At 45.2% G+C, this 27,397-nt stretch overlaps 1 pseudogene; it reads left to right on the forward strand.

Moving 5' to 3' along the window:
• Positions 1-16,374: 16,374 nt before the first annotated feature.
• LOC148107610 (olfactory receptor 4E1-like) lies at positions 16,375-17,395 on the forward strand (annotated as a pseudogene).
• The last annotated feature ends 10,002 nt before the right edge of the window (positions 17,396-27,397 follow it).

Below are 27,397 nucleotides of genomic sequence, written 5' to 3' on the forward strand. Positions count from 1 at the left end.
CCATGGTGGAGCTGCGTGCATCCTGGGGTGTGGTGTGTCTGGAAGGGAGTCCCCTGGGGCTGAGGACCAGCCAAGGCAGCCAGACAGACCTCTGAGGCCTCCCGCCTGGCTGCCGGGCACTGTCTTTACAGAGCTCCACACAGGAGACGGGGCAGGAGCTGAACGATGGGATCCCCTGCCCCACCTCCTTGAAGGACAGGAAGGAGTCCCCTACTGCCAACAAAGTCCAGCGCTGGCTCAGGGTGAGTGGAGGTGCCGGAGGGACCCAGCACCCAGGGCACCGATGCGGCACAAAGGGACCCAGATCCCAGAAACCAGCCTCTGGGCTCCTCGGGGCTCCGTCCTAGACTCCTGCTCCCATGTGAACCCGGATCCCCATCCCCTCCCCAAACCAGCCCTCAGGGCCCTGCCACGGCCTTGGCCCGATGCACAGTCCCTATCCACATATCTGTACGAATATCAGAAAAGCGACCTTAAACCACCTCTCATCCCTTGCTCGAGATCCTGGTGAGTTGGGAGACTTTTCCCCAAAGGGGCATGGGGCTCACGGTACTATGCCTATTGCTCTGCCCTTTGGTTGTAAAGGAGCACATCCCTGGGGCCCCTCCAGGGTCCGGAGCAGGCGCCTCCTTGTGCTGCACAACATTCCAGAAGGCCCATCAGTTACCGCAGCCATTGAGCCCTTCACAGATGCAGGACGTTCATGTGATTCCCTTCTGTTGCCACCTCACAGTGCTGCACGGAACATCCTACGTACCCTAAAATGCTGAGCACCCCCACCCATGAAACAGTCTCTGTGTTCTCAAGCGTGGGATACATCGTCAGAAATCACAGGGACGATGCCCTTAGTGCAGGGAGAGGCTGTCAATACTCAGCTAACGATCTGACCTGAGATACCAACGTCCATTCACACACCCCCCACCTCACATCCTCCTATTGTTGCCATTCTCCCTTTTCCCTAAAAGGATTGCATGAGGTATTTTTTTGAGACACAGACAGAGATAGAGACAGAGACAGAGACGGGGGTGGGAGACACAGAGGCAGAGACAGGATCCTCAAGCAGACCCCGCCCTAAGTGCGAAGCCTGAGGATGGACTCGATCTCAGGACGCGCGCATCATGACCTCAGCCGAAACCAAGAGGCGGACCCCGAACTCACGGAACCAGCCAGGCACCTTGCTCCTTTTGTCTACTGTGGGCCCTCCTGTCCCACCTCTTTGCCTACGTCACCGAGAGCCTGGGGGTTTGCTCTGGGCTCCAACCCCCAACCCTCCTGGTGACTGCAGTGAAGACCGCATGTCTCCCCTGTCCCACCTCAGGCTAGAAAGGCCTCAACCGGGAAGAGCAATGGGACCTGCGTGGTGTGGCCCCAACGGGCAGAGCTGCTGAAGAAGCGAGTAGAACACCTGCTGCCCGCCTTCCTAGCCAGAGACCTCAGCTACGTCTCCACGTTCCTGGCCACATACAGAGCTTTTGCTACCACCCAGGAGGTGCTGGACCAGCTGTTGACAAGGTGAGCACCCTGCCCCTCCACAGCCCAGTGGGATTTGCCCACCTCGTGCTTGGGAGTCTGGGGAATGCCACCCAACTTCCCGGAGCCTCAGTTGGCTCCTCGGACTGGGGCAGAGTTATTACAGGGACTCAGTGGGGTCCTGTAGGCTAAGGACACCTGGGTGCCTGGCCCTGTGGAAAGGTCCGCTACAGGGGCTGTGGTCGTGCTCGTGGACCATCGTCCCGCTCCCCATGAAGAAGCCTCTGCCTCAGCCCTCACCGTCACCACGGTCTTGAGCTGGGCTCTTTTCCCCTTGGAAAAGGACATCTGACACTCCATCTGGGCTCTGTGTCCTGGGTGAGACCAGAGCAGGCATGCCCGGGGATGAGCAGGGGGCCCCAGGCCCACTCAGCTCTCTGGGATGGGGCTGGTGGGGGCCCTGCCATTCATCGAGCATAAAGGATGGATGCCCTTCTAGGTGCAGACCTGCAGACGCTTCCCTGGGCGCTGACTGTGATCCCACGCACACAGCAGACAGCACCCGGGAGCACCCCAGGGCTCCATTCTAGTCGGCAGTCAGACAGTGACACTAGATATGATGAGAGGGAGGGTTCACAGGACATTTCATGCGATCCCCCCACCACCCCTCCGGCCTCCTCTAGCTACGGATGCGTCCTCTCTTCCTGGGACGAGATCGGCGGAGCCCAGGAGCAGCGGGGCATGTGAGTGAGCTTTGGCTAATGCACAGGGCCCTTCCTTCTTTGAGAGGGCAGCGACGGGACTGTGATCTGGGGGCTGCTGGACCCTCATCCCACACATCTGCAATTCCTGTTGGAGGGTCCAGGTCTCAGGGCTTCTTCTGCAGAAGAGGAAAGGGGTCCTGGAGAGCCCTGGGTGGGGTGTGGGCACTGTGGGAGAGCAGAGGGGGCTGGAGGGCAGCCTCAGCCCCTAACAGTGTCATTCCCCATCACCGCCGCCTCCCAGCCCTGTCTCTACCCCAATCCTGGGACCCAGAACAAAGGGCATGGCTTCCACACATCTGGTGGAACGTCGACACTGGGTGCTCAGCAGGTACTCAGAGGAGACCCAGGGAGGGCTCGGGGACTGGACGTCCCCCACCCAGTGGGAGATTGGTGTCCACGGAAGGACACCCTCTCCTGGCACCTACTGAACGAGGCAGCACGTAGGCACAGGAGGGGAAGTGGGAGGTATCGGGAGGGTCCTGGGAAGGCCAGGGATGGGACAGAGTCCCTTTGCTCCCTCCTTGGTTGGATAGACACAGAGCACTAGTGTGCACTGAGGGCAATGACCACGCCAGACACGCCACCCCTCCCTGCCCACGTGCAGTGGAAGTCACGCGGCAAGTGGGCCGGGAGACTGAGCAGGGCGTCCAGTTTCCACGACGAGGACAGAAATGGTCACACCAGGGGTCAAGGGCTCCCACTCACAGAGGCTTTGGGCCAGCCCCTCCTCAGTGACCAGGTCTGCCTCAGGCAGGACTGCCACATCACAGGTGGACATGGAGTAGGAATGGGCTCTGACAGCCAGGAGCCGGGGACCCAGGGGCCCAGGTTCCCACAGGGGTTCCCTGGGGCATCCGTGTGGGAGGTGCCCCGTCCTCTGACACCTCTGCCCACCTGTCTGCCCCCAGGGCCATCTCCTCCATCCTGGGCACCTGGCTGGGCCACTACCCTGAAGATTTCTTCCAGCCCCCAGAATTTCCCTGCCTAAAGACACTACTGGCGTACGCAAGGCTCAATGTGCCAGGCTCAGACCTGGAGCAACGTGCCTGGCTCCTCCTCTCTCGGCTGCGACATCTCGAGCCCGCTGGGCCAGAGGCTGGGGGTGAGGAGGACTGGGGGTGACTGATGGAGGCCTGTGGAGGGGAGAGAATGGGCCACACAGAGCAAGCCTCCGCAGACTGCAGTGTGGCTGGGAGCAAGGAGTGGTCTCAGATCACTGTCCCCATGGGCTACAATATGGGGAGACCACCCAGGGACGGGTTCTTAGACTCAGACAATATTGAGTGGTGGGCAAAGTTGCCTTCATTTGGAAGGGACATGGAAAGACAATCATCATGACCACACTTTCTCTTCTTGGAGCCACAGCAGCGGCCCCAGAGCGAGATCCGGAACCGTGCCGAAAGCTAGTCCCAGCTCCCACTGTGCTGCCTGCTGCAGCTTCAGAGCCTGAGCTGGAAAACCCCATCACTGCTGCTGGAGCTCAGCAACTCAAAAGAGCAGGGACGTCACCTGCCGTGTCGGGCCCAGTGCAGCTGGTGGTCAGAGCTCTGATCCACCGTGAGGATGTGCAAGAGTCACCTGCGCCTTTGGAAAGCCAGGAGCCAGAGCAGGCCCCAGCACTAGCTAGAGAGGTCCCTGAAGGGCCCCTGATGCCACCTGCCCTGTCGGAGTCGGCGCAGGACAGACTCACAGCTCTAAGTCCCTGTCAGAAGCTCCAAGAGCCACCTGTGCCCTTGGCAGCCCCAGAGCCAAAGCAGGCTCCAGTCCTAGCTATGGAGGTCCCTGAAGAGCCCCTTAGGCCACATGCCATGTCAGAGCCAGCGGAGGATATACTCACAGCTCTGACTCTCTGTCAGGAGCTAGAAGAGTCACCTGCAGCTTTGGAAAGCCAGGAGCCCGAGCAGGCTCCAGCAACCACCTCTCTCAGTGGAGCAACCGGCCTCGGCCCCGGAGCAGCAGTTCCTGCTCGCTGAATCCCCAAAGGATGGCTTCCCCTCCCCTGTCCTTCCAGTGTTTCTAATTTTTGCGTTGTTCATGCACCTATTTCATTGCTTAATATATTCTGGTCTATAAATAAAGGACAAATTGAGTTTTCATGGAATTTTACTCTGATCCTTTTACATTGTACTTCCAGGTGTCATTAGGTACAGAGTGTTTCACAGCCTTGTCCTTCTACAGTATTTCCCTCCCAGAGACTCCCGTGCCACTCGTCAGATACTGTTCATTCCCTCAGCCCAGTCCCTGCAGCCACGGCTCCCCTCTCCGCCTCTGTGAGTTGCTTCTTCTGGGTTTTCATGTGTGTGGGATCAGACGGTGTGCCCTTTTTGTATCTAGCTACGTAACCTATGAGTGATTCATATTTTTTTTTCAGGTTTTTTTCTCTTAAAAAACAAACAAAACCAAAAACAGAAACAAACAAACAAACAAAAAAACCCCATTTTACTACAAAGGAATATTCCTGATACAATACTGCGCATGTGAAGCCCCAAAATGAAATGTTTTCATGATCTGGGATAGGCTTCCCTTTTGTAAGTGTGACCCAAGAGCCAGAAATATCTGGGTTCATGAGACACCTTCAAAATCTTTCATTTTCCTGGATAGGCCAGGTTTCAATGATTCTAATGTGCATATTAGAAAAATATTAAGACTGCATATTAAATCTTCCTCTTTATTACAAACATATCAGGTAATTAAAAAGTTCTCTAAGGTTTTAGCCAGATTACGTTTTGTTAGTAAAATAGTGATGTAAATATGAAGAAAGGAAGACACATTCCTTCTACCTTCTATCACGATAGCCCATAACACATGGCGGCCCTCTTCCAGTCCTTTCCCTTGGAGTGTATGGGTGAGTGTGTGGGGGGAGGGGGTTTGCCTGTGTGTGGGATAGGGTGGGGCAGGGAGGGTTCCACAGCTGGGCTCTTGTGCGGCCTGAGGTCCCCACAGGGGACAGGCACTGCTCCTCCTGTCCCCTTCTGCATTCTCAGGGGCTACACATCATTTACTCAGCAGCACCACCTGCCGAACAATTGAGACATCTCCAATTCTTGGAGTCTCATCCTTAAAGTGAAGAGTACAATGTGCCCTAAAATCTCTTTTGCTTTAGGACTGTTTCCTAAAAGCACAATTTCTGGAACACACTTTAGTCCCACTGTGGGAGTATTGACTACAGGGTCCTCTATCTATACTCTCTTTCATTCCGTGGAGCCTTGCTCGGGAAAGGAGGGTCCCCGGAGACTAGAGATGAACCCTGAAATCATGAGGAAGACAAGCCCACAGTGAGGCCATCAGGATACCTGGGCGGGACCCGTGGAGCAGGGAAGAGCCTCTCCATACCGCCCTCACGGATCCTCCCTCCACAAGCATCCCTGCCCCACCACACACACACACACACACACACACACACACACACACACACACACACACACACCCGTCCTGGAACACCCCTCATCCAGACCCCATCCCGGGACACACCCCAGCCACTCCAGCCCCTCCTGCTCTAGAACTCAGCTTCTAAGTAGAGCAACCGGGTCCTGCTTCCAGGCCAGCAGAGGGGCGTCGGCCAGGCCACACTTGTCTGCTTGCTCCGGGTCCATCCTTTTTGGGCCTTGTCCTCCCAGGAAGGAACCAAGCTCTCATGGCAGCTCAGGTCAGTGAGTCACAGACATGACCTGAATGTGTTCATCCATATGTCCACTAGGTGGCAACAGCAAGAACTGCTTGAACCTCTGTGAACAGGGGGGACCTTTACTGAGGAGGGAAGAGAAGGCTAGCTGAGGACAAAGCCGGAATTGACACCCCACACACACCCCCACCATGGGGTGTACGTGACATTCCTCAGGCACTCCTGGCTGCCCTAAAGGGCAAAGAAATAGTTAACCTATAGACACCACAATCCTGCAAGACTTAAGTCTCCCTCAGTTTCCCAATGTCTTAGCAGTTTACAAGAACCAAGCATTTCTATCAATAACTTAGCTTCCTGAAGGGAAAGTAGATACAATGAAATGTCCTTATACTCTGCAGCCTCCAGGAAGTTCCCAACCGTCTTAATGTTCATGCCTTGCTAGAGGGCAAAACCACCTTCCCGAGACAATGGCAAGGCCTCTGTACCTTGTGAGTCTTCTTTCACATATGCAAGTATTATCTCAACCTCCCTTTTTCCTTACCTTCCCCCAACCCCATGGTCTGTTATCAGCCACCCCTCACAAGCCAGGGCAGCATCTCTTTCTGCCATGGGTCCTGTCATAAACCACCAATTTTGCACCAAAGACGTCTCAAGAATTCTTTCCTGGTCGTCGGCTCCAGATTCCACCCCCACTGAACCTCACCTGTATTCCACAACCTCCTCATTTCCAAAGCACACTGGGTGCTCATGGAAGCTGCAGGATGGACAGAGCCTCAACCGGCAGCTTTGGCACTGGGCATAGCCCCTCCACACCCCTCAGGCTCCTCCAGCAGTGACCCCCTGCCCCTGCCAGCCCCAATTCCTGATAACCCTGCAGTTCAGTTGTTGTGAGAGCGGTGCCTACGCTTCCTGCTCCAGACACAAGTGAGGAGAAGGGAGAGATCCCTCTCCTTGCACAAAGTCGGTTGACGGGGAGTCCACTTGATCGGAAGCTCTCCACCTGGGAGCCCTGCAAAGGACAGAAGCGCTGTGACCCTCCGCCTTCCCCAAGGAGCTTTGGTGTGGGGAGCACCGCAGAAGTCTACAGAACTTGGTGCACAACAGCATCACACCTCTGCGCCTACAGATGAGGGCGGCCGTTTTTATTCTCACCCTTTCAAGAGGCAGGGAAAGCCCTCTGGGAACACAAGGCACACAGAGCAACCAGCTGACCCTGAGCCCCACCGGGCCCCCTGGCAAGGGGCAGTGCATCCCCGTCCAGGCAAAAACACCCGAGAATCAGCGCACTAGGCCCCCGCCCCCCGAAAACGAGGTGAAAGAACAAGTGAACAGCAAGTTTACAGACCAAAGAGGATGGCCAAACTCCAGCGCTAGGGGAAAATAGCACCTAGAGCTTGAGGCTTTTTCTCATGATTCATTTCTCTCTCCATTCAAAATTTTCCATTTCTTTTTTTTCCCTCTTTTTTCCCTTTCCAACCACTTTTTTTTTTATTTTAGCAAGTCTTCATTTTTCAATCTTTTCTGAACTGTCATTTTTTACATTGACATTTTATACACATATTCTTCATTTTTGTTTTTTTTTTTTTAAAGAGAGTCTTTCTTTTTTTAATGGATTTTATTTATTTATTCAACAGAGATAGAGACAGCCAGCGAGAGAGGGAACACAAGCAGGGGGAGTGGGAGAGGAAGAAGCAGGCTCATAGCAGAAGAGCCTGATGTGGGGCTCGATCCCAGATCGCCGGGATCACGCCCTGAGCCCAAAGGCAGACGCTTAACCGCTGTGCCACCCAGGCGCTCCTATATTCCTCATTTTTGGATTCCTTTCGCTATATATATATATATGAGTATGGCTTTCTTTATAATTTTGGGATTGAGTGACTTCCAACACACAGACCAAAAGACACTTGGGACCAAGTGGATCACCCTGTTTTGTCCACCCTGTGAGATCCCAATCTCTCTCTCCCCCATTCATTCTTCTCTGGGAAAAGTGACTAGAGGGAGGGATTCACAGCAAAAGAAAGAGCCAGAGGTAACACTCTCTGCCACTGATCTAATGCATACGGTTTTAAGTAAGATGTCAGAGCTGGAACTCAGGATGACAATTACAAAGTTGCTAGCTGGGCTTGAAAAAAGGATAAATGACACGAGAGACTCTCATAGTGCAGAAATGAAATCGAATCAGGCCCACATTCAAAAGGCTCTAACTGAGATGCAGTCTACATTGGATGTGGATGCTCTAACGCCTAGGGTCAATGAGGCAGAAGACAGAGTCAGTGACACCAAAGACAAGCTGATGGAAAGGAAGGAAGCTGAGGAAAAGAGAGAAAGCCAACGAATGGACCATGGGTGGAGGAATCGAAAAATCAGTGATGCCACAAAAGGAAACAATATTGGAATTACTTCTGGCCCTGAGGGAGAAGACACAGAGGGACAGAAGATCTATCTTTGTGGATCGTAGCTGAGAACTTCCCTAATCTGGGAGGGAAACAGGCATTCAAGTCCAAGAGGTAGAGAGTACTCTTCCCCAAATCCATAAGAATAGAGGAACACCCTAACATATACTAGTGACGTTTGCAATTTCAGACAGAAAGAGAAAATCCTGAAAGCAGCTCGAGACAAGAGGGTCTTCACCGACAGGGGTAAGCACCATAGACTAGCCACATACCTATCCACAGAGACCTGGCACACCAGAAAAGGCTGGCGTGATCGAGTCAGGGTACTAAATGAGAAAAACATGCAGCCAAGAATACTTTATCCAGCAAGGAGTCATTCCGAATAGGAGCAGAGATAAAGAGCTTCCAGGACAGAAAGAAACTCAAAGGATTTGGCCGCTAAACCACCCTGCAAGAAATAGGAAGGGGGATCCTGTAAGGGAAGAGAGACTCCAAGAGTAACACAGACCAGAAAGAAACAGAGACCATCTACAGAATTAGGGACGTGACAAGTAATGCAATGGACTCATCTCCATCTGCTTTTTAGATTTTTTCTTTAGCATTGGTCTTAAGCAATTTTATTAGGATGTAGGTTGACAAGGAGGGTTTTTTTCATGATCCTTATGTTTGGGGGTTTTGTTGGCTGGATTCCTGAATTCTTGAATCTATGGGTGTAGAGGGTTCATGCAATTCAGATAATAATCAGACATTTCTTCTTCAAACATTTTTTTTTTCTGTACCTCAACCAATTTCTTATCTACCAGGCCACTTGAAATTGCTACAAAGCTCACACCTACTCCAGTCTTTGTGTGCACGGCGTGGTTTGTACCCTTCCTTTTCTCTACTTTATTCTGGACAACTGCTATGATCATGCATTCTAGTTCGCTCTCTGTCTCTCTCTCTCTCTTTTTGCTATGTAGTGTCTAACGTGAAAGAAAGCCCATCTACTACATTTTTCATCTTAGACGTGCCACTGTTCAGCTCCAGAAGTTGGGTTTTCCTTGTTTTCATATTTTCTATACCTCTGTTTCACTTCATCCTTTGTGTACATTTTTATATATATAAAAACTCTTTCTAACGGTTGTTTGAATGTACATGTGCAATATTTCCATCATCTTTATTTCTGGGTAGATTTCTATTGTTTAATCTTTCTCCTCAGTATGAGGTGAACTTTTCTCCTTCTTTGCATCCTGGTAATCTTGTTGGAAGGCTGGTATTGTGAATTTTAATGTTAGATATTAACTATTGCTTATATTTCTACACATACTCTTGAGGATTGTTCTGATGGTGAGGGTCCTGGAAAACTATTTTATCCTTCCAGACTAGCTTTCCAAAGGTTTGTTAGGTGGTATCACAGTAGTCTTCAATATATTTTGCTATTGTTCTGTTGGTATTCTGAGCTCTCTTTGCAATGTCCCACGAATTACGAGGTTTTCCACTCTGCCTGCTGCTGGTAGCACAGACTTTTCCTGATTGTGTATGAAGGCTAGTGACATTTTCCTCTCTGCTTCCCCTGGGCTATAATTTTCCCCACAGCACATACGTTCCTCACACAGGTGCCCAATTGAGGAATTCTATGAAAACTCAAAAGTGATCCTAGATGGCTTTCTGAGGTCCTCTTTCTCTGTGCCGCTCTCCTCAGTATTCTGTACTGTAAACCACAGCCATATTGACTTCTCCCAACTTCCATCTTGCTGTCTCCAACTCATGGAAATGGCTGAGCTTCGCCTGTATTCTTCATCCCTGACCCGTAGACTGGAAACTAAATCTCTTTAGGCAGTAAGTTAGGGAAATGCAGCGTCCCCCTTGTTTGTCTTCCCTCTTGCACTAGTCACTTCCCTGCATTGCCTGGAAATATATCAAAAGTGTTCTTTTGCCAGGGCGCCTGGGTCCCTCAGTTGTTTAAGCCTCCGACTCGTGATCTGGAGTCAGGTCATGAACTCAGGGTCTTGCGATCAAGACCAGCATTGGGCATCACACTTGGCACAGAGGAGGCTTGAGATTCTCTCTCCCCTCTCCTTCTGCCCTCCCCCCACACTCTTTCTCTCAAACCAACACAGAAAATCTTTCAAATAAAGTAAAATAAGTTACTTAAGAGACTGGTTATGTAAGAAGGACATTCATACCCTTCTCTTTTTCTGTGAAAGCAGGAAATAAGCCTACCATGTGAAAGACATCCTTCCTGTTTCAGGAGGCAAAAAAAAAAAAAATATCCTTATCACAAGAGATAGGAAATTAAGAACCAAGAAAGCTGTGTAAACAACCTTGTTCCTTTTTACTAATTTACTACACCAGCCCATACTCTGTTCGAATTCCTTACGAATTGAAGCTCCTAATGTTAAGTTTCCTATATCCTGCCAATTCCTCTGTGATTTACTGTCTTTTTGTCTAAAAAGTATAAAAACTGCCTGCTTTGGTTATTTCTTTTGGTCTCAATTTGTCATGCCCCTGTAATAAAACTTTGATTTTTTTTTCTTAATCTGTCTCATGTAAATTTAATTCTTGGTCCAGCCAGAAGACCATGGGGTAGAGGGAGAATTTTTCCTTCCCTTCTACGCATAATCTCTTCTAAGTTTCTGACAATTTCCATAATGTGTTAGTTTCTGATTGCTGCTATAACAAATTACCTCAAATTCAGTGGCTTAAAGCAACACAAACGTATTATCTTACCGTTCTGCAGATCAGAAGTCTAAATCGGTTTCATGAGGCTAAAACCAAAATGTCAATAGGGCTACAGTCCTTCTGAAGACTCTAGGAGAATATCTGTTTGTTTGAATTTCCCAGCTTCTAGAATGAATGTAGCCTACATTCCTTGGCTTCTCCCCCGCCTCCAACCGGCAATCTCGTCATTCCTACCTCTGCTTCTGTGGTCACATCTCCTTCTTGAACTCTGCTTCTCCTGCCTCCCTCTTTCACTCAGGAAGACCCTAGTGATTATTTTGGACCCACCCAGATATTCCAGGAGAATCTCCCCACCTCAAGGTCCATAACCTAATCACATTTGCAAAGTCCCTTTTCACAGATTCCCCAGATTCCAAAAGCAACATCTTTGGGGGAATTATTCTGCCCACCACACATGACATTAACAAATTCTTTCTTATCAATCAGAATGAAACCCACAGTAACAGTATTCTTCACTGTCTCCAATGCATTCTTCACAATAACATTGTCCAGTGAGTCAAAACTGATCAAATGTTTTCTCAGTCAGGATGGTTTCAATTATAAGGAACAGAAATCTCAACTCAAATTCCTAAAATACAAGTCACCTTAATTCACTGTATTGTAAATTCCATGTAGGATCTTTTTATCTCATGTTACAGTAAGTGTGATATTGCACACACCCTAGATTATAAACCCCTTATTGTCTGCTTTTAGCAGAGAGTCAGTGACCTTTCAGAAGGGAGGAGTATGGCACTTTGATCTTTTGGAGTGGACAGAATGGAATGGGAAGAAGGAAAGAGTCAGTCAGGAGGATCAAAAATATGAAAATGTGGGGCACCTTGGTGGTTCAGTCAATTAAGCATCGGATTTTGTTCAGGCCATGATCTCAGGGTACTGGGATCTGGCCCCCTGATGAGACCAGAGTGGGGGCTCCCTGCTCTGTGAGGAGTCTCCTTGTCCCTCTCCATCTCCCTCCCCCCGCCATGCTCTCTCCAAAAAATAAATAAATAATCTTTAAAAAAACCAAGGTAACCAAGGTAACCAAGGTAACCAAGAAGTTACCTATCCCGAAACCAATGAAACCTTTCTATGCGATTCAACAAGCAACTCTTTTTAGTGTGGCTTCTCTCAGAAATACAGCATCCAAGTGAAGTAATGGAGTAAATATCAGAATCAGCAGCAGAAGACCTGGTTCAGCTGCTTCCCTGATATATAAACTCTGAAAATCACTTAATGCCAAGTCTACTTTTTCTATAATGCTCCCCACAATATCACAGGGATATTGTGAAGATCAAATAAATTAATGAGTGTGAAAGAGCTTTACAAGCTCTCAAGTGCTATGCCAGTGTCCATAATTCTCATTTATTCTGCAGAGGAAATGGGAACACACAATTTTTGGAGCATGAGGGACTTCCTGGGAGAAAAAGCCTGAGTGGGACATTCAGTATACAGTCAGAGAGGGACGTAGTGGGCCAGGGGAGAGGGCTACCCAGAAGAAGTGGGAAATACAGACACTGTAGGTTAGGCCAAAAATTAATTTCTCAACCTTGCATAGTATCAGTGACAGTGGTGATAGTAATTGCCCTATAATCAACTGAACATCATTTTCTATATTATCCTTGGTGTACTATGCCTAGGATAAAGGATCTCAATTACAAAACTACTTGAGAATGAGTACGGGCAGTATACCCCTCTTCCTTATGCATACCCTAGTTGCCAACGTCACAATATAATACAAGCCCCACATGGATCAAGTAGCAGTATCTCTGTGTTCTAGAAGCTCTGAGTTTTTCAATCCCTTCAAGTCTGGCCTCTGATCAATGGTAACAAACGCAACAAGACAACTGGGGAAAAGGAGGCCAATAGTGATGCCAAAAGAGTTGGCTGTTACGGGGTGGTGGCTTTCTTGTTTGTTTGAATTGCATATTGCTTAACTGCATTAACTTAAGCAACATATTCACTAAGTGCCACAGGCTTTGCAAAGATTTCAAGAGTCCTAAGAAACAAAAGACCATTGTTATTGATGTTTTATGGATGAGAAGCTGAGGCCCAGAGAGGTTAAGGAACTTGCCCAAACTTACACATCTAGGACTTGCACTCACACAACCTGACCCTCAAGGCCAAACCCTTGCCCTCTCTGGCAGAGAGCTGATTAAAATCTTAACTCCATGGCCCGTGCCTCATCTCTGTGTTTGTATGTGGATTACATGAGAAACCATGAAAGCCCCTCACCTAATACTTAGCACAGACTAGTAGTTCATTTAATCATGTCTAAACACATCCTAAAGGTTTAGATGTGGAAGCCCTGCTTTCCCTTTAAATTCCCCTACTGACAATTTCAAAGTCTGTAACGTTAGTCCCCACAGAATTAACTTTTTCTAACTATGACTAGGGTAAGGTGATGACATTGCTTAAAAGGTCCCAAGGAGATAAAACCTATGTAATTCAGGTAAACACTCTCTCTCTCTCTCTCACACACACACACACACACACACACACACACACACACACACACAAACCAAAAAACCACCCAACCCTGCAGCTGCCAGCCCCAGCTGCTCTCTTTCTGTACACATTTCCCTTCAGTACTCGGTAGAATAATCTGTCTGAAGCTAGCCATATAAAACTTACACCCAGAGAGTGTGCTGCCAAGGAAACAATGCCTCCATCACACTGGTTGTGAATAATTAGGACAAGTTTGTGTTAGAAATCTCCTGGTAAGCTAGCATGGCCTGGAAAAGTGGTTGATAGTGACTTTGAATCATTCCACTGCCAATATCATCTGAAAAAGTGCAAAAAGTTTATCATTCTTACGACACATTTCCAGCTGACTGGAAACCAATTTTCGAAAATCTTAAGGCAGAGTTACATGCACAACATACTAATAACGATGATAATAATATAGGCGCTAAGGTGTAAAATTTTGCAAAAACCCTGGAGCTCTCCTGGTAAAATATCACCATATGTATTTACCGTGACTGATCACCAAAAACTGAACAAGACCCAGGAGAACTTTGAGGGCTCTGGCCATGCTTATGGAAAAATCAAGGTAAACAAGGTTATCTGATGTGCCCAACTTTAAATTTGTCTGATTAGTTCTTTCCACTAGAAAATAATTCACTATCAAAACTTGACATTGAAACTACCAGACCGTGACAATTCAGTTCTCTTTGGAGGGGACGGGAGCACCGGAAACAACCCAGGGTGATTTTACAGACACTCTGTCTTACTCTGGTTTTGTTCTTAATTATTTTCCTACATTTTTCTGAAGCATATGCCACAGACATTCGATTTTCTTTTTGTGCACCATATTCTCAACATAAACTGACACCAAATTTCTACTGCAGTGGGGCACATCTCCATTTCTCAAAGCTTTTTTTCCTGCAGCTCCAAAGAAATAGAAAAAAAAAAGTGATGATGATGGAACACAAGTCTTCATTACAGACCTAGTTCTCCATCCACTCTGTGCGGTGAAATTCTCCAGATTAATTTAAAATAAACCCCTGGCTTCATTCTTGCTCAGTTCTTTAGTTTTCTAGTTTGCAATCATCCTTTCGGTTGATTAGTAAATTAAAAAGGGAACAGATGTAAATCATACAACTTTTAAAATAGCTTTCTGGGGACACCTGAATGGCTAAGCTGGTTGAGCATCTAACTCTCAGTTTCAGCTCAAGTATGAAAACACGGCTGTGGGATCAAGCCCCCTAGCGGGCTCTGTGCTAGGTGTGGAGTTGGCTTGAGATTCTTTCTCTCCTTTTCCTTCTGCCCCCCCCCACTCACACACACATACACACACACATACTCTCTCTTTCTCTAAAAATAAGTAAATCTAGAAAACAATGAAATAAAGTAGCTTTCTAGAGCAGAAGCTTTAAGTGAATACTAAGAAATATTTCACTTTTTTTAAGATTTTATTTCTTTATTTGAGAGAGTGAGAGAGAGCATGAGAGGGGACAGGGGAGATGGTCAGAGGGAGAAGCAGACTCCCCACTGATCTGGGAGCCAGATGCTGGACTAAATCCCGGGACTCCAGGATCATGACCTGAGCCGAAGGCAGACGCTTAACTAACGGAGCCACCCAGGCACCCCCACTAAGAAAAACTGCTTAATAGTAAAGTTAATCCGTCACTACATTAAGATGTTACAATAAATATTAATCTAAGCTCTAAACACTCTGAGTTTAATTCAAATGTTAACTAAAAGTCTTCTCGTGCCCCAGAAATACCTTCTTTTCCCATGACTCTACTTTGCTAGTTTCCTAATTTGACACTACCTTAATCTTCCCTCTATTGATATAGACTATCAAAAGGGCCACTGTCTGCAGAAGACCAGCACGATGAGAAATAGGAAATACTGGAGATGGAAAAGATAAGTAGAGGCAGAAGATAAAGAGTTCTCTAGTCCTTTTTCATAACCAATGTTAAGCTGATTCTTTTGTCTGGCAGAGAGCCTGCCCTTGAGGAATGAGGGAACACTCCAGTAGTGATCAGTGATGGGAAGAAGATAGCACAGGATGAGCGGATCCCGGGAACCAAGAGAGCAGCATGCATGGGTGGGCACCCCTGGAAGACTGTGCATCCAGGCTGTGACATGAAGACAAGCGAGAGAAGAGAGACTCCCCACAGATGCCCAACCAGGCTGGTGGGGTGCACCTAGCAGAGGAAGAGGCAGCTCACCAAGACCCATTCCACTTAGCGCCCTAATTATGCCAACCATCACATAAACGATTCAGGTCAGAGTGGTGGCATAGAGAGCCTGGTCTGGGACTCAGGAGGCCTGTGCTCCAGACACAGCTGTTACTGCAATTCTCTGTGAACTTAAGCCCATTGCTTTACCTCTCTCTGCCTCATTTTCCCTATCTATAAAATGAAAAAAAAAAGAAACAAAGAGAGGAGAGGAGGGGAGGGGAGGGGAGGGGAGGGGAGGAAAGAAAGAAATGAGGAAAACTCTCAGCTCTTTCTAAGACACCCCAACCACCCTGCCCATTGTTCAGCCGACTGGGGAAAAGCGTCTACCGGCCACAGACCAGGTCACTGCCATGACAGTCCCAGGGCATCACGGCAGAGCGCGCAGGGGTGGAAGTCCTTCGGACGAGTGAAAAACGCAGTCAACAGGCAATAGAGAAAACCATGCTCAAGGCCAGGCTGTGTACAACTTTGAACATGTTACTGGCTTGGGGTAGAAAACTCCTGGTTTCTTCTCTGCTAAAGATTTATGAGTAAATATAAGCCCTCCGCTCTCCAAGGCTGCCTTATATCTCTTGGTGAATCATGGTTCTCTGCACTATTTTCCCAAAAATGTCTCTGTGGTGCCTACTGTGTATGCAGCATGATTGAAGACGCTGAATGGGGTTTTTAAAATAAGATACTGGACCATAAGCTCCAGATGGAGGGAAAAGCAAACACAGAAGAAATTAAGTGACCAGATGATTGATACAGATGCTAAGTGTTATTTTTTTTCCTAATTCTTTGCAGAGTGTCCAACAAAGAGAATGGAAGAGGCGGACCTACTCAATCAAACCACTTCCGTGACATACATTCGGCTTAGAGGCTTATCTGTCAATCAGAAGGTGCAGATGACTGTGTTTGCCCTGTTCCTCACTTCCTATGTCCTGACACTGATTGGGAACATCCTCATTGTCATAACTATTATCTATGACCGCCGGCTCCATATCCCTATGTATTTCTTCTTCAGTAACCTATCTTTTATTGATGTCTGCCACTCCACGGTCACTGTCCCCAAGATGCTCAGAGATACATGGTCAGAAGAGAAGCTCATCTCCTTTGAGGCCTGCGTCACCCAGATGTTCTTCCTGCACCCCTTTGCCTGCACCGAGATCTTTCTCCTCACTGTCATGGCCTACGATCGGTACGTGGCCATTTGCAAACCCCTGCAGTACATGACAGTGATAAACTGGAAAGTATGTGTGCTGCTGGCTGTGGCCCTCTGGACGGGGGGTACCATCAACTCCATATCGCTGACCTCCCTCACTATCAAGCTGCCCTATGTGGTCCTGATGAGATTGACAGCTTCTTCTGGGATGTGCCTCAGGTGATCAAACTGGCCTGCACGGACACCCACATCATTGAAATCCTCATCATCTCCAACAGCGGGCTGATCTTGATGGTCTGTTTCGTGGTCCTCTTGGTGTCCTATGCAGTCATCATGGTGAGTCTGAGGCAACAGATCTCTGAAGGCAGGCAGAAGGCCTTATCCACCTGTGAGCACACCTCACCATCGTCACACTCTTCCTGGGATACTGCATCTTCATCTATTCTTGTCCATCCACCAGCCTCCTGGAGGACAACGTGGTGTCTGTGTTCTTCACCGCAGTGACCCCTCTGCGGAACCCCGTCATCTCCTCTCTCAGGAATGAAGACATGAAGAATGCCTTGAACAAGTTCATGGGGAGGTTGGAGGGGAGAGGGAAAAATGACAATGTCTAGGCTCTTAAGAGGCCTGGTGCTCCACATCCAAGAAAAGCCTTGCAAAGAATAAGTCACCTAGGACCTGACCCGAAGGCAGACGCTTAACGACTGAGCCACCCAAGGCGCCCCAGAAAGTTTTGATCAAGATTTAAACTGTCCAAATAGGGGGGAGGAATTAAGATGGGGGAGGAGTAGGGGACCCCTTTTTCAGCTGTACCCCTGAGTCTAGTTGGATAGGTACCAGACCATTCTGAACATCCACGGAATCAGCCTAAGATGCAGGAAGATACATCTGGATCTCTACAAACGAACATCTCCAGCACTGAGTACTGAGGTGTGAAGCGGGGAGCCATGAAACTGTGCACAGATATCGTAAGATAAACAGAAGGGGGAGGGAGCCGCTGCGTTTGGGCGCCAGGAAGCGGTAGCCACCGGCAAGGGGGAGTGGGCGGACTCCCGGACCCGGACCGGCACCCGCGAGAGAGCTGACTGACACCGTGAGCCAGGGAACACGCATGACCAGACTTCTCACGGAACTCCGGTGTGCTCACTGGAACCAGAATGAGACCGGGAGCTCCAGGAGCACTCGGGGGCTGCTGGTGGCTGGCGGTGCTAGAAACGCAAAGGACAGAGATGCGCCGGCCCTGGAAATAAGGGCTGGGACGCCGGGTGTGGGGCACACATCCCGGTATGCTGCAGGGTTGAGCAGCACCAACAGTAACAGAGTTAAAGTGGCCAGAACATCAGTGGAGAACGGTCCACGATTCCTCTGTTCTGAGATAGAGGCTGAGATTCAGCCACTGCTGCTCTGACTCTCAGAAGAGGCACAGCAAACCGCCAGGGAAAGCTGCCAGAGAACAGAAGCCTGGAAATACCAGCTCAAGGGTGCCCATCCCCATCCCCCCCTTGCAGGGGACACAGAGACTCTACCCAAACAGGGTTGCCTGAGTATCAGCGCAGCAGGCCCCTCCCCGAGAAGGCAGGCTGAAAAATCAAGAAGCCCACATCCCTAAGATCCCTATAAAACAAGTGCATACTGCCTGGGTCCCGGTCAATAATTTGTGCTCTGGACAACCCCGTAACCTCTCCTCATCAGAATGAGGAGAAGGAGAAATCCCCCCCAGCAAAGAAAAGACAATGGGTCTGTGGCCTCTGCCACAGAACTAATGGATATGGATGTAACCAAATTATCACAAATGGAATTCAGAGTTACAATAGTCAAGATGATGTGTAGACTTGACAAAAGTATTAATTAAAATTTTAATGAGAATATAGAATCTCTAATGGTGGAAATGAGAGCGAATCTGGCAGAAATTAAAAATTCTATGAGCCAAATGCAGTCAAAACTAGAGGCTCTGACGGCCAGGGTGAATGAGGCAGAAGAACATATCAGCAAATTGGAGGATGGGTCAGTAGAAGAGGAAGCTAAAATAGAATCTGGCTCAAAAAAATCCATTCTCAAGAATGTAGGTTACGGGAGATTACTGACTCAAAGAAATGTTCCAATGTCAGAATCATCAGCATCCCCAAGGGGGTGGAGAAAAACAGAGGTCTAGAAGAGATATTTGAACAAATTGTAGCTGAAAACTTCCCTAATCTAGCAAGGGAAACAAGCATTGGTGTCCAAGAGGCAGAGAGGACCCCTCCCAAGCTCAACCATGAGAAACCTACACCACGTCACATCATAGTGCATTTCGCAAATATTAGATCCAAGGATACAGTATTGAAAGGGGCCGGGGCAAAGAAATTTCTCACGTACCAAGGCAAAGTATCAGAATTACGTCAGACCTGTCTACACAGACCTGGAATGAGAGAAAGGGTTGGGGGGGGAGCATTTTTAAAGCTCTTTCAGAGAAAAACATGCAGCCAAGGATCCTTTATCCAGCAAAGCTGTCATTCAGAATTGATGGAGAAATAAAGACCTTACAGAATCGCCAGTCATTGACCAATTTTGTAACCAGGAAACCAGCCCTACAGGAGATATTAAGGTGGGTTCTATAAAAATTAAAAGCCCCCAAGAGTGATACAGAACAGAAAGTCACAATCTATAGAAACAGAGACTTTACAGGCAACATGGCATCATTAAAATCATATCTCTCAATAATCGGTCTCATTGTAAATGGCCTAAATGCCCCCATAAGACGCCACAGGGTTGCAGATTGGATAAGAAGACATGACTCATCCATTTGCTGTCTACAAGAGACTCATTTTGAACCTAAAGATACATCCAGACTGAAAGGAAAGGGATGGAATACCATCTTTCCCGCCAATGGACCTCAAAAGAAAGCTGGGGTAGCAATTCTCATATCAGACAGTTTGGATTTTAAACTAAAGACTATAGTTAGAGACACAGAAGGGCACTATATTATTCTTAAAGGATGGATCCAACAAGTGGATATGACAATTGGAAATATATATGCCCCCAACAGGGGAGCAACAAGATACACAAGCCATCTCTTAACCAGAAAAAAGAGACATATAGATAAAAATATGTTAATAGTAGGGGACCTCAACACTACACTACCAGCAATAGACAAATCACCAAAGCAAGAAATCAAGAAACAAGTGCTTTGAATACCATACTCGACGAGTTGGACCTCATAGATATATATATATAGAACACTACACACCAGAACCAAAGAATACTCATTCTTTTCTAATTCTCATGGAACATTCTCAAGAATAGTCCATGTTCTGGGTCACAAAACAGGTCTCAACTGATACCAAAAGACTGAAATAATTCCATGCATATTCTGAGACCACAACGCTTTGAAATTGGAACTCAACCACAAGGAAAAATGTGGAAGAAACTCAAACACTTGGAGACTAAGAACCATCGTGCTCAGGAATGATTCGATAAACCAGGAAATCAAAAATCAATTTGAACGATTCATGGAAACCAACGAGAATGAAAACACAACGGTCCAAAAACTATGGGATACTGCAAAGGCAGTCCTAAGGGGAAAATACATAGCTATCCAAGCCTCACTCAAAAGAATAGAAAAGTCTAAAGTTTTTATATTCTCACCTCAAGAAGCTAGAACAGCAACAGAGGGACAGGCCTAATCCACACACGAGGAAGCAGTTGACCAAGATTAGAGCAGAAATCAATGAATTAGAAACCAGGAGTACAGTAGAGCAGATCAATAGAACTAGAAGCTGGTTCTTTGAGAGAATTAATAAAATTGACAGACCACTGGCAAGACTTATCCAAAAGAATAGAGAAAGGACCCAAATTAATAAAATTATGAATGAAAAAGGAGAGGTCACAATCAACACCAATGAAATCGGAAGGATTATTAGAAACTTTTATCAACAGCTTTATGCCAATAAATTAAGCAATCTGGACAAGATGGAGGACTTCCTGGAAACCTATAAACTACCAAGATTGAAACAGGAAGAAATTGATTTTTTTTTAAACAGCCCAATTAATTATGAAGAGATTGAGTCAGTGATAAACAACCTTCCAAAAAACAAAACTCCAGGCCCGGACGGTTTTCCTGAGGAATTGTACCAAACATTCAAAGAAGAAATAATACCTATTCTCCCAAAGCTATTTCAAAAAATATAAACAGAAGGAAAGCTACCAAACTCATCCTATGAGGCCAATATTACCTTGATCCCCAAACCAGGCAAAGACCTCATCAAAAAGGAGAATTACAGACCGATTTCCCTAATGAATATGGACGCCAAAATCCTCAACAAGATCCTGACTAATAGAATCCTACAGTACATTAAAAGGATTATCCATCATGACCAAGTGGGATTCATCCCTGGGATGCAAGGGTGGTTCAACATTCGCAAATCAATCAGTGTCATAGATTTTATCCAGAAACAAAAATTCAAAAATCATATGATTCTCTCAATAGATGCAGAAAAAGCATTTGATGGGGCGCCTGGGTGGCACAGCGGTTAAGCGTCTGCCTTCGGCTCAGGGCGTGATCCCGGCGTTCCGGGATCGTGCCCCACATCAGGCTCCTCTGCTATGAGCCTGCTTCTTCCTCTCCCACTCCCCCTGCTTGTGTTCCCTCTCTCACTGGCTGTCTCTGTCTCTGTCAAATAAATAAATAAAATAAAATAAAATAAAAACTTGAAAGCTTTAAAAAAAAAAAAAAAGAAAAAGCATTTGAGAAAATACAGCATCCTTTCCTGATTAAAACCCTTCAGAGTGTAGGAATAGAGTGTACATTCCTCAATCTCATAAAAACCATCTATGAAAAGCCTACAGCAAATATCATTCTCGATGGGGAAAAGCTGGAAGCCTTTCCCTTAAGATCAGGAATACGACAAGGATGCCCACTCTCGCCACTATTATTCAACATAGTACTAGAAGTCCTTGCAACAGCATTCAGATAACAAAAAGGGATAAAAGGTATCAAATCGGCTAAGAAGTCAAAATGTCTCTCTTTGCATATGACATGATACTCTATATGGAATACCCAAAAGAATCCACTCCCAAACTATTAGAAGTTATAGAGCAATTCAGTAATGTGGTGGGATACAAAATCAATGCTCAGAAATCAGTTGCATTTCTATACACGAATAATGAGACTGAAGAAAGAAAATTAGGGAATCCATCCCATTTACAATAGCACCAAAAATCATACGTTACCTTGGAATTAACTTAACCAGATACGTAAAGGATCTATATTCTAGAAACTATAAATCACTCTTGAAAGACATTGAAGAAGACACAAAAAGATGGGAAAATATTCCATGCTCATGGATCGGAAGAATTAACAGAGTTAAAATGTCCATGCTACCCAGAGCAATCTACACTTTCAATGCTATCCCGAGCAAAATACCAATGACATTTTTCAAAGAACCGGAACAAATAGTCCTTAAATTTGTATGGAACCAGAAAAGGCCCCGAATCGCCAAGGAACTGTTGAAAAAGAAAAACAAAGCTGGGGGCATCACAATGCTGGATTTCGAGCTGTACTACAGAGCTGTGATCACAAAGACAACATGGTACTGGCACAAAAACAGACACATAGACCAATGGAACAGAATAGAAAACCCAGAAATGGACCCTTGGCTCTTTGGGCAACTAATCTTTAATAAAGCAGGAGAAAACATCCGGTGGAAAAAAGACAGTCTCTTCAATAAATGGTGCTGGGAAAATTGGACAGCTACATGTAAAAGAATGAAACTTGACCACTCTCTCACACCATACACAGAGATAAACTCCAAATGGATGAAAGACCTTGATGTGAGACAGGAATCCATCAAAATCCTAGAGGAGAACATAGGGCACAACCTCTACGACATCGGCCACAGCAACCTTTTTCATGACACATCTCCAAAGGCAAGAGAAACAAAAGATAAAATGAACTTGGGATAAAATGAACGTGGGATAAAAGTCCCACTTCTGCACAGCCAAGGAAACAGTCAAAAAAACTAAGAGGCATCCCACGGAATGGGAGAATATATTTGCAAATGATACTACAGATAAAAGACTGGTATCCAAGATCTACGAAGAACTTCTCAAACTCAATACACAAGAAACAAACAAATCAGAAAATGGGCAGAAGATATGAACAGACACTTTTCCAATGATGACATACAAATGGCCAACAGACACATGAAAAAATGTTCAAAATCATTAGCCATCAGGAAAATTCAAATCAAAACCACACTTAGATACCACCTTATGCCAGTTAGAATGGCAAAAATTGACAGGGCAAGAAACAACAATTGCTGGAGAGGATGTGGAGAAAGGGGATCCCTCCTACATTGTTGGTGGGAATGCAATTTGGTACAGCCACTCTGGAAAACAGTGTGGAGGTCCCTTAAAAAGTTAAAAATTGAGCTACCCTATGACCCAGCCATTGCACTACTGGGTATTTACCCCCAAAGATATAGACGTAGTGAAGAGAAGGGCCATATGCACAAACACCATATCTTTTACCTCCTCAGTTCAGTGAAATTCCTGCTTTCTGCTGAGACTTTATCCTTCCTTCCCCTCATTCTTTCCCACATGCCTCCATATCCCCATACTGTCCCCACCCAGGGAACTGCCAAACATCCATAGGAAAAAGCACCCAAGGTGAATGTAGAACTCATTTCCTTGTCCTTCCCTTCTTGGAATTGTAACCCCTGAAGTCTTGCCTGTGTTGACTGTTCTCCAGTGCCTTCAAATGATTGTGTTAGGTATTCTGTCCAGATGTTACGGTTACTTTGTGTGGAAAGGTTAGTTTACTACAAGCTACTTAGCCATGACAAAACCAGAAATTTTTTTCTGTTGCTTCTCAGTTCCTTCACTTTCTAAAGATGATCTTGTAGCAAAACCATGCGAAAGTGCAGGGACAAATTAGAAACAAGTGATTATAGGGACTGGCATACACACAAGTTTGGGATGCAGACCTGCTTTTCTTTTTATTGCAAGCAGCTCCAGATTCCCAAGGAGAAGTGGGAGTGGGGGAGTCCTGCTTACAGTAAAATAAGAGGTAACACCAGAACCACAGAGAACAGATTCAGGATTTTTTTTTTTTTCCTGTATAGGAGGTGCACAGCAATTGTAAATCAGTAAATATATTACCCAGGAGTTATATTAGTCACTTGACTAGTTCTCCTTGAACTCCCTCCCAGGTCCTAAATGAAAGGTCATCTTAATATTGAAATGTCTTTACCAATTCAACAACCCTGATCTGTAGATGAAGAGAATGAAAATTAGGAATCAGGAGTGGCATGTTGAGGACAATAACTTTGGTGGTAAAAAATAAACGTTTCTTATCCACCACCCTTTTCACTAGCCCAAGTTGCTTTTTTGTTACCAGCTAATCCTATATTTCTATCTTAAGGACTTTTCAATTATTTTCCCCTCAGTAATTAAGGAAGTCTCAATCATTTGCCAGTTAAACAATGTTCGTTTCCTTACTATACATAAAATTCTATGAACAGTAAGAGAACAGAACAATACCCCAATAGGAAAATAAGCAAAAGGATAGAGACAACATGCAGAAAAGATTCTTTTTAAAAATTTATTTAAAGATTTTATTTATTTGACAGAGAGAGACAGACCTCAAGCAGGGGGAGCAGGAGGCAGAGGGAGGGGGAGAAGCAGACTCCCCACAGAGCAGGGAGCCCAATGTGGGGATCCATCCCAGGACCTTGGGATCAGGACCTGAGCCGAAAGCAGATGCTTAACCAACTAAACCACCCAGATGCCCCATTCAGAAAAGATTCTTAAACATATGGAAGGTAAGGAGGGCATGTGTTCTGATGAGCACTGGGCATTATACACAACTAATGATCATTGAACACTACATCAAAAACCAATGATGTACTATATGTTGTCTAGTTGAACATAATTTTAAAAAAGCATATGGAAAGAGAACTAATTCATTCATAAAAAGATAAAGGTAGAATAAACCTATAACTGTATCTCATTTTTAACCCATTGGAGTGACAAAGATCAAGCAATCTGATAACCACTGTGTGACTGAGGATGGTGAAATGGCTTCCCTCACGCTTGCTTGTGGGAGAATAAATTTTACAAGCTCTATACAGGACAATTAGGCAACTTTAATCAAAATTTAGAAGACATACCCCCAGTAACCCAGCAATCCAACTTTAAGGTACTCAGTCTACAGATATTCTCACACGTGTGGGAAATGATGAAAGTATGAGAATAGTCATTGCAGTATTGCTATCATAACAAAATGTTGAGGAAAATGTCAGTTCCTATTAACAAAAGACTAATTAAATAAGCTATGGTTCCGTCATAGAATGGAATACTGTCTTTGATCTTATAAAATGTGAGGTAGCTCTATATGTAATGTTCTATAATATCTCCAAGACTATGTTTTGGGACTTATTATTATTGAAGTATTGTTGACATCCAAGACATACTGTTAAATGAAGAAAGCAAGGTGAGTAGCCAAGTATAACTAATTTTCATGTAAATGTATAGACTCTGGGAAGGAGATCCAGAAACTGATAACAGAGGTTGGTTCAGGTGAGGAGAATTTGGTGTCTGGGGAACAAGAGAGTAAAGGAGGTGTTTGTTTCATATCCCTTTTGAACTCTTTAAATTCTTTGGTATATGTTTGCATTATTTACTTTAAAAAATGTTTTTAAATAATAATACAGTTGTTTTTAAGCAGATTTTCTAATAATTATATCTAGAAAACCATTCCTCTTACCCCCACCAACAATTCTAGGAGTCCTGAGGAACCTATTCATTAATTAAAAAGTTGAAGTAGGGTCCAAAAAACATCTTAACATATTTTCACTCAGACTTTTTGGCACTTCAGAGAAAATATGATAAAGGTCTTTTCCCTCTTAGAGCTTCTACAAATATCTTGTGACAAACTGTAACTACTCTATCACATTTATATTTAGACATTCTCCCTCTCGTTGTTCAACTATATACTCTCGTTTTTGTTGTTGAGAACCTACAATACCAGACATTGAACCAGGAAATAAATTTGAAATGTAAGTACATGAGACATTTTCTTCCCTCATAGGGCTCGCAGTCTCATAGTAGAGATGTATAATAAAATTGCAAGTGTTTTCTTTTTATTAAATGGTACAAGTGCAATAATAGGGGAAAGACTAAATACTATGAAAGATCATGAGAAGTAGCATGTGCGCAAGCATGGATTTATGTCACATGAAAGAAGATTTAAGCATAGCTAATCGTAGGGCATTTTCTTTTTGCGAGTACACCTCAGGTTACCAAACAAAAGTGCTTCTAATAAAAGACATCCATATTGGTAAGGAAGAGATAAATTGTCACTACTTGCAGATGACATAATATTCATTGAAAACCCTAAAGACTCCACCAAAAAATTATTAGAATAAATGAACTCAGAGACAAACCATAAAGGTTCTTAATCATAGGAAACAAACTGGGGGTTTCTGGAGGGGAGGGGAGGTAAAGATATGGGGTCACTGGGTGATGGACATTAAGGAAGACACGTGATGTAATGACTACTGAGTGTTATATAACACTGATGAGTTACTGACCTCTACCTTGGAAACTAATAATACTTTAGGTGTTAATCACATTTAAATAAAAAATTAATTTAAAAAAAGAATTGTAATAATTATATAGTATTTGGATGGAAATAAGGGGTTGTTATGTTTGGAGAAGGTGATGTTTAAATTTGTGATTTTGGATTAATCTTTTTTTCCAAAATTAAGATATAGATACCATGAATTATGATACATGAAAAAAAGAACAAATGAATTCAATAAATTTTCAGGACACAAAATTAATACTGAGAAATCAATTGTGTTTCTATATACTATTAATGAAGTAATAGGGAAATTAAGAAAACAATCCCAATTACAGTTACACCAAAAAGAATAAACTACCTAGAAATAAACAGCACTAAGAATGTGAAAGATCTGTACTCTGAAAATTATAAAACATTCATGAAAAAATTGAAGATGATACAAACAAATGGAAAGATATTCCATGCTCACGTTTGGAAGAATTAATATTGTTAAAATGTCCATACTACTCAAAGCAAACTATAGATTCAATCTCTATCAAAATACCAACAGCATTTTTCACAGAACTAGAACAAATAATCCTAAAGTTTGTACGGAACCACAAAAGACTCCAAATATCCAAAGCAATCCTAAGAAAGAAGAACAAAGCTTGAGGTATCACAATTCCAAATTCCAAGATATACCACAAAGCTGTAGTAATCAAAATGGTACAGTACTGGCAGAGGGCTGCCTGGGTGGCTCAGTGTGTTAAGCATTCAACTCTTGATTTCAGCTCAGGTCATGATCTCAAGGTCATGAGATCAAGCTCTGCATTGGGCTCCATGCTAGGCATGGAATCTGCTCAAGATTCACTCTCTCTCCCTCTTCCCCTCCCTCTCTCTATCTGAAAACAAAAACAAAACCAAAAACAACCAGTACAATCCTGGCACAAAAAATAGAACACAGATCAATAGAACAGAGAACCCAAAAATAAACCCATGTCTATATGTCAATTAATCTATGACAAAGACAAAGAAGACAAAAATAAACAGTGGGGACAAGAGTCTCTCTTCGATA

The sequence above is a fragment of the Ursus americanus genome, chromosome 27 (assembly GCF_024610735.1).
Source record: "Ursus americanus isolate L20-20 chromosome 27, mUrsAme1.1.p, whole genome shotgun sequence".
Classification (NCBI taxonomy): Eukaryota; Metazoa; Chordata; class Mammalia; order Carnivora; family Ursidae; genus Ursus; species Ursus americanus.